The sequence below is a fragment of the Octodon degus genome, unplaced genomic scaffold, assembly GCF_000260255.1.
Source record: "Octodon degus isolate 3935 unplaced genomic scaffold, OctDeg1.0 scaffold00198, whole genome shotgun sequence".
NCBI lineage: Eukaryota > Metazoa > Chordata > Mammalia > Rodentia > Octodontidae > Octodon > Octodon degus.
The window spans coordinates 1,616,480-1,625,644 of record NW_004524774.1 but is presented as its reverse complement, the minus strand read 5'-3'; the positions used below and the strand labels follow the sequence as shown (position 1 = coordinate 1,625,644).

The following is a 9,165-nucleotide window of genomic DNA, read 5'->3' as shown; positions in this document are numbered from 1 at the left end:
TTGCCCCTAGGGTGCATGTGCTGAGATGGCAATTGAGAATGGGCGTGGTGGCATGTGCCTGTAATCCTAGCCTGTAATCCCAGCACTTGGGAGGCTGTAAAGAGGTGGATCACTATAAGTCTGATCTAGTAGTGAGACCCTGAACACCCTGTAGACCCTTCCCTAAAAATAAAAAAAAAAGAATTAACTGAAAAAAAGAAAACCCCTATTTTACTATCAATTTTGAAAGTTCTTTTTTTAAAGCATGTATCAGTCTGTGTTATGGCCTATACATAGATGCCCCCCTAAGCTCATGTGCTCATAAGTGAGGCTTTGGGGAGGTGATTGGATTGTGGGTGTGTGATGCTTTCCAGTGGACTAACCCACTGGTAAATTTATAGCTAAATGTGGTTTGGGGAGTGAATTCTGGTTGGAGCAGGTGGGTCGCTGGAGGCATGGCGTGGGTCCATCTCCTTCCTTCTTTTGATTCTTCTCTCTCCTTCCTGCCTACCAAGCCATAAGCAATCCTCTTTTGTCATGCTCTTGTTCTACGATGCCCTGCCTTGGTGCCAGCCAACTATGGATGGAAACTTCTACAAATTGTGAGCCAAAATAAAGGTTTTATGCTTAAAAAAAGAAAATAATTAATTGAAACATTTTTTTAAAAGGAAGAGGTAAGATGATCACTTGCAATGTACATGTACTTCAAAATGCTAAATGAACTGTAACCTCTAGGTTTAGCTGGAATTTCACTTTTTGCTTTGAGAACTCTTCCGTATTTTCTTTAATTTCTCTACTCATTCCTATATGCTATTATTTCTAAACAGATAACTCTCAAATATATTCTGACCACAACTTTTATTTTTAATTGCAGGGTGGCATTCCAAGTTGTCTTCAGGTAGCTCTATTTGGATGATTGGTACAGATATTCCTAGTTTAATGACCTACCTGTTGAATGGTTGTTCAGATTTATGATCAAGGTGCACTGTTTGGACTTGTGATTTACTGCTTGGAGTTAAGGACCTACATTTTGTATAGTAGTAAGTACATTATTTATATAGCTTTAATATCTTTTTGTACAATGTACCATGTTTATTTTTTTTATTTTATTGTTTTTCAGAACCAGGGGTTGAACTCAAGACCTTGTGCTTGACAGGCAAGCGCTTATTCTACTGAGCTATCTCCCCAGCCCACCATGTTTGTAAAATACTCTTAATTTTTGCTGATTTTACTGTATAATACCATAGTGTAGTTTTATGTTCTGTTTTACATTACAGTACTATATGTTAAGAGTTATGCAAATAAAAGCAAATCATCAAGTAGGAGTATTCTTTGGCAATTTTTTTTCTTTCTTTTTTTCTTTTTGGAGGAGGATACTGAGAGTCTATCTTAGGACCTTGTACTTGTCAAGTAGATGCTTGTGCCACTGAACTATATCCCCTGTTCAATTTCTTTTTCCTGAATATTGTAATGTATATACTATATATGATTCCTCATTTAGTGACCAATTCACTTAATGGCCTAATGGAGGAATCATAACTCAGTTATTAAAGAAGGAATGCTTGTATACTGCCATACACCCAGAATTGTTAGAGAGGTCTGCAGAGAGTGGTGATGCATGCCTGTAATTACAGCATTTGGGAAATTGGGGCAGAGAAGATTGTGAGTACAAAATTAGTCTATACTACATAGTGAATTAGAAGCCAGACTGAGGTACACAGTGAGACTTTATCTCAAAACTAAGCAAAACAAATGGCATTATCTGCAACAAACTTTTAATTACAATATCTTCTGTAAGTAAATCAGATACGCAACCTCAGAGTGTGCTGAGATCCTTTTGTGGGCCCTGTTTCCAATGACTCGTCAAATTCTATATGGTTTAACACTATAGTATGTCTTGTTCTTTTACTTCTATATCCTCCTTGTCATTCCTATTGCTACAATCTTATTTTGTTCTCTCATTGCATGTTATCTGGGTTATAGTAACTGTACAGGATGTATAGGATGCTTATTATCATATGCTTCCCACTCGTCTTACGTTTGATTACTTTTGTTACATAAACACTTCAATTATAACTAATTGTAGCTCTTAACTAATTGTAACTCTTCTTGTCTTTCATGCTGGCTTTTGCTTACCTTTGTTTTTTCCTCTTCTTCAAAATCCCTTTGCATCTTTTTACTCATTTTCTCTTCCTTGATAACTCTGATCTGGCCTCCTAACACTCAGCTTAAGTATTATCTCATCAAAGCTTCTATAAAGTACTTAATTGCATTTACATGATTCTCTTCACATAATACTTTTGTACATATTCTGTTCCAAATATTGGTTTAGTTTTCTATAAATTTCATTAGACTGTGAGCTCCCTAAGGCCAAGGATTATGTTATATTCAGCTTTGTCCTACCAAAGCTAGAACAATGTTTTGTGCAAATAAACTTGTTTGGTTGCATGAATAAATTAATATAAACTTCATTGTTCAAATTCTGATCAGTATATTATGAGGCAAAAATTGGAACAAAGGTGTGGTTATGGAATTGAAGTCGTTGGCTACAACAAAGGTGACAGGTAATTTTCACAGTTAATAAAACCTCTAAGTATTGCAAAATAGTAACCTTATCACACTGTATTTTAGCTGCAACATGTAGATCAATATGGAATTGATTTAAGTAAGGAAGATGAAGCAAGTTCTTTCATAACATGACATACTTTACATTTGCAAATATTTTGATTGCCAGCAATCCTGTCATTTTGTTTTCATTTACAATTCTCCCATTAGACATGTTTTTTAGGCAATTATTTTATCCTAATAAATTTTGTGTTGCTCAAAATGAATGGATTTCTGTCAAAGCAACAATTCTACTCTGTTGAGGCACAATAACAAAATATGTAGTTATTTGAATAATTTTTGTAAGGCATATTGATAATTTAATTTTGAAAATGAAATTGCTTTATTATATTTGGTCTTTCTCCATATTTCATGACTTGGAATCTGAAAGAATAGCAAGTGACTGCACTCATGCATCTTTTTGTCTTTTGAGATATGGTCTCACTATTTGCTGCAAGCTGGCCTTGAACCCACAGTGGCTTTCCTGCCTCAACCTCCAGAGAGATGGGATTCGAGGTGTGTACCACCATGCCTGGTAAAACATGCATTTTAAATTTCCTTTCATCACACCATCGGCACACATATACAATATCATATATCCATGTAATATTATCAATACAGCATCAACATTTAAGCAGTAGCTGTATTTCCCATGAATGAAGAACTAAGTATTATATGGACCATCCCAATAAGAAGCAAACATTAACATGCAAGTTTAGCAGTTTCAGTGCTGATATCAATATAGCTAAATTTTACACTCATCATATATTTGTATAAGTCATCCACAGGGAAAAAGCAAAGGACAAAGATGGCTTTTTAAAAAGTTTTATTGCTATCCTCAAAATGTCATGGTGTCATGGGTGTTAATACTGTTCCTATATTTATGATTAATTACTAACAAAAAAACTCCCAGAAGGAAAGAGATTGATCCAACAGTGATGTAAGCAATCCCGCAAAATGGATTTTTTTTCCCTCTCAGCCATGAAAGAGTGCCCAAGTTCATCCATTTCCATTTGTCAAAACAATGTGCACGGTAATTGCATGCGATATTCAAATAGTACTGTCCAGCTGGTAACATTGGATGCAAATTCTTTGTCTATTCTCTAAGACAATACAATGTTTGAAAAGTAGGAAATACTTCAGTACATCCAAACAATAGAATCCTCATTTATGAAGCCATTCTGGTCTTCTGAGTCCAGCATGTACACTGGTTGAATACAGTTTACTTGGAATGTCATTCCTTTCAACCTTTTTCTAGGTTTCCTCCTCCAGCAGATCTCAAATTTCACGTTTCTCTGTCCACCAAGCAACACCTTTCTTTTTCAAAAGAATGTGTATTACGCCCAGGATCCAATTCACTGGAGACCAGAAATAGTTCTAAAATATCACGAAACATGCTGTTACAAGAGCTCCACAAGAAGAAACTCTTAGGTCTTCATTTCTTTGATAAGGCTCACATTCCTTAGGGTGGTTAAGTAAAGTGCTGGAATCTCCATTTAGCTGGCTGTCATCTTGAGATTTCACATAACAATAATGATTTTGATAGAATTTAGAAGACCATAATATATGAACACATTGCCCTCAAATGCTTTTTCTAGTGTGAAGTTAATGGTTTAAAAGCAAGGTGTCACCATTGGGGACATGCATTTATTGCAGGGACTGGAGGGCTCTTTTCCAGCATAATTAATCTTGATCTCACAGATGTTTTTGGGAGTTGATGATGGGATGAAGATGAGTCTGAAGATGAAGAAAGTCTTCAGCACGGTGCTGACCATGAGGACAGGCTGCCAATGGGGCAACCGCTGCTGCTGCGAGACCGTGTTGCCCATCCTCTGCGTCTTCCTGGCTCCACCTGAGCGCACAGGCGCCCGCCGTCCACCTCGTTCTTGGCGTTGCAGTTCATAGCCATCGCACACAAACTCTGACCTCCTGCCCACGGAAGTCATCCCCAGACCTTGAGGAGACTCAGGCAGGGGCCACTGGCAGTCTGACAGTTTTTGAAAGATGTCAATATAATCTGTTGACTTACAATAATATTGGCTAAACTATTGTACCATTTTATCTGTTGTGTGTTATGCTTTATCTAGAGTGTAAGTTCCTTGAAGGTAGGGACTGTGTTAGTATCATTCTATGCTTTGTAATTCTTGGTGCATAATTGGTACTAATGACTGAATACGGATGTGGCTTTATGTGACAGTTTTGTTGCTGTATTGAGGATTAGCAATTCACTTATTATTCTTCATATTTCACCTCAGCAATATTCTTTTCACCTCAGTAATATGTGTAATAAATTCTATGTATATAACATTTTTTCTTTTGCAAATGTCACTTTTTTCTAATATATATATTTTTTATTAGTACCTGTTTACAGTAATCATGTTTACATCCTTTGTGGGGAGTTGATACCCATATGTAACACATCTTAATTCTTTTTTTTTTAAACAAGCAATCATTATTGTATTTTATTACTGGCTAGAAAGACGTTACAGCCAAAAATAGCAATGACATTAAAGAGTCTGTTTTTCAATGTACAAATTGATGTCTTCAAGAAACTGCTCCATTGTGACCTCCTCTTCTGCAAATGTCCACCTCAGTTGTATTCTTGAAGATCCTGAGCCATGAAGAGCTTGCCTAAGTTCTGGGTGGTGAACTCTTTGATGTTCTGGCAGTATGTGGTAATTTGACCTATGAACACATCTTAATAATTCCTTTTTCGTCCCCATTTCCTCCCCTCTCAAACTCTCCTACCATTTCTTCATCCCTTTCCCATTTGGGAAATATATACCACCCACTTTGTGATATTTATGTTTTATTTCCTTTTTATTTATAAGATAGCTTTCTCACATAAGAGATATTTAAGCTTGTGGGTATGACTCACTTAACATTGTGGTCCTAAGGTGCAACTATTTCCCCACAAAAGATTTCAGTTTACACTTCTTTCTGGTAGACTCTATTGTGTGTAAATATCACATTTTTTATCCATTCTATTGGTAATGGACATGTACATTGCTTCTAAGACTTAGGTATTATGAATTGTGCAGCTGTAATCACCATAGCTATGCATATATCACTGTAATACCATGTCTTTGACATTTACATTGCCATCAATATTGTGGACGCTTTCCTTTGCCCCTGAAATCTTGCTGGAATTTTTTTTTTTGTATTTTAGGGAAGGGTCTACAGGGTCTCACTACTAGATCAGACTTGTAGTGATCCACCTGTTTACAGCCTCCCAGGAGCTTGGATTACAGGTGCGCACTATCACACCCAGTCTCAACTGCCATGTCAATGCGCCCTGGGGGCGGGGCTGGCAAGGCAGGCCCAGGGATTGAACCACTGGCCCCTGTGCCTGCTTACAGGCACTTTAATCTGCTGAAGTATTAGGCTGGCCCTTGGAATTTGTAAATGTTTTAGTTAGTTTTTGATGGTTTGTTTGCTTCTCTGTTCTCTCTCTCTCTCTCTCTCTCTCTCTCTCTCTCTCTCTCTCTCTCTCACATTTCTTTCTCTCTCTTCGAGATAACGTCTTGCCACATAGGTCAAGCTGTTCTTGAATTCACTGTATAATCCAGGTAGCCTTGAACATGCCTTCTACTTCTACCTACCAATTGCTGGGATTGCAAGTATGTATCACCATGGTTGGCTATTTGAATTCTTAATGATGGCTAGAATTTTGATGTAACATGGACTATATAAGTCATTTTAATTTTCATTTCTTTGTCAGCAATGTTCAGCAGTTCTTCATGTATTCATTTATTAGTGATCTCTACATTTTCTGTGACCTACCTATTCATTTCATTTGCATGTTTTTGATTGGGTCTTTTATTTTGGGGAGTCTAATTTTTGTCTTCTTTAACTGTTACTCTTTTGTTTAAGGGATAGCTAGAATTTTGTTTGTTGTGCTGGTTGTCTTTTACAATTTTTTATGTGCAGAAACTTTTAAATTTGATATGAGACTATTTGCTGATGGTTGGTACTACTTCCTATGCAACTTTTACTGAGAAAAATCATAGCTAAGCCTAAGGCTTCAAGATTTTTACTTATTCTATCTTCCAGGAATTTTCTATCTTACTATTTAGATCTTTGCCCCATTTTGATTTTACTTTAATACATCATGAAATGTATGGGTTTAGATTCAATTTTCCGTATATGGATATCCAGGTTCCCCAAAACCATTAATTAAAGAGGCTATTTTTTCACCAATGTATGTTTTGGCTCCTCTATCAAAGATCAAATCATTGAATGTGCTTGAAGTTGGTGCTGTTTTCTCTGTGCTGTTTCACTGATCCATGTGTTTGTTTTTGTACCAGTCCTGTGTTGTTTTTATTGGAATAACTTTGTAATAGCTCTGCAAGTCTCTGATTGTGATGCCTCTTGCTTTGCTCTTGTTAGCAAGAATTGCTTTTGTTATTCTAAATTTCTTTTGATTCCATACATTCTGGCTTATTTTTTCCACGTCTGTGAAGAATGTGATCAGTATTTTGATTAAGATAGCATTAAATATGCATATCAGCTTAGGAACAATGGCCATTCTGACTATATTTGCTCTATGTATCCAGGTACAGGGGATATCCTTCCATTTTTTGATGTCTTTGTCTATTTTCTTTTTCAGAGTTTTCAATCTGTATAACTTTCACATCCTTAAGTTAATTCCTAAGTGTGTAATTTTTCTTCATTTCTTTTTAAATGTATTTAGTACAGGGTCTACAGAGTCTCCCTACACAGATGGGACTTGTAGTGATCCTCCTGCTTTCAGCTTCCAAAGCGATGGAATTATAGGTGTGCACTGCCACACTCAGTCTTGATTACAGTCTCAATGTGCCCAGCGAGTGAGGCTGGCACTGCAAATGGGGATCCATCTCTGATTGCTGCACCTGTTTTGCTAATCAGGCACCTTAGTTTGCTGAGTTATCTGGCTGGCCTTCAGTATGTAATTTTTCTTGATGATCTTGGGAATGGTATTTTTTTCAGTGGGTTCATTATTAGTGTGCAATAGTGTGTTTGAGTTTTGGTTGTTTATTTTGCATCTTTCTGTGTTATTGAATTTGGATATTCTATGAGTCACTTATGAGTATATCTTCAAGTGGCATCCACTTATATATGAAGGCTTCCAGTTTATTATTCTTTAGATCTGAGTAATACTCTATTGTATAAAAATAAGCCTTTGGGCATCTTTCTTTGGGTCTACTGTATAGAAGATCATGTTGTCTGCAAATAAAGATAAGTGGACTTCTTCCTTCTCTATATACATGTATTGTTTGATTTCTTTTACTTCCATAATTGCTTTTGCTAATAATTTGAGCACAAGGTTGGACAGGAGTGCTGATACTGTATATCCTTGTCCTATTCCTGATGTTAGAGGGAAATCTTTTAGTTTTTTCCCATTTAATATGATGTTGACAGTATGTTCATCATAAATAGATTTTTGTCAGATTGAGATAAAGTCCTACTACCATTTTCTTCAGTTTTTCTTTTTTTTTATCATGAAAGGATGTTGGATTTTTATAAAGGCTTTCCAGTGATATTTTCTGGGTATGACTGACTTTTGGATTTTGCTTCTGTCCCGAGATCCAACCATCTCTGTTTTGTTGAGATTGACACTGAGATTGTGTTTTGCTCAATACTCATTTTTCCTGGAATGGTGTATAGTATTGTTAATGACCCACAGGCAATTTACATATTAGCATCCAATAAAACCAATGAATAGCAATAGCTATGACTATAATAATAAAATCACCATCAATTATAGCACTGAAAAACCCTATTTTTACGTCATATAATTTTTATGTGGGCACTAATATTTATAGAGTTAGAAGAAGAAGCACCACTAGACAAGTGCTACTTGCACAAGCAAGTAAGACCATACTGGGTGAGCAGTGCTCCCTGCCACAAGTTCATGACCATCCACAAACTTCAAGCCTTCTATACATTTTATTGTCACATAGCACAGAGCAACAGAGACAGAAATTTAACAACCAACAAGATTCTAGACAAGAACAGTTTTTGTGGAGAGAAGCTGCTAGAACCTATGACTATAGAAATTAAATCCAACTGCTTACTAATCCTCCTCTTTTGAACCGGATAGCATATTCCCCATCTACCAAAAGAAGCAAGGACAAGTTTTGGCTTGATAGTAACCACAGTCTGGGGAAAATAGACAGGGAGAGAGCCCTCAATTGTGGAGAAGTCACATTAAAAACATTTGGGTTCCTAAAGCTAGTCACAAATGAAAGGAAACATCAAAAAATATAAAGATGAGACTCACTCCTGAACAGCAAAACCAACACTGTCAAAACAGCCATTACATCCACAACTGATAGATTTAATGCCATCTATAGAAAAACACCAATAGCATTCTTCACGGAACTAAAGAAAACAACCTTCAAATTTATATGCAACCAGGAGAGACCCAAAGTAGCAAAACACACTCTATCATTTTCTTTAGTGAAATTCTTTATAATTTCTAATACTTTTCTTTTTTCAATTGATTTTATTGAGAAAGAAATAGTAATGAGACAGTTTAAACACAGGTTAGTAGGAGAGTTACACTAATTAATATATTGCATATTTTTGTCTTTGAAGTAA

General features: G+C 36.2%; 1 pseudogene; it reads right to left on the bottom strand.

Moving 5' to 3' along the window:
- Window positions 1-3,421: 3,421 nt before the first annotated feature.
- Window positions 3,422-4,492, bottom strand: LOC101582669 (annotated as a pseudogene).
- Between the last annotated feature and the right edge of the window lie 4,673 nt (window positions 4,493-9,165).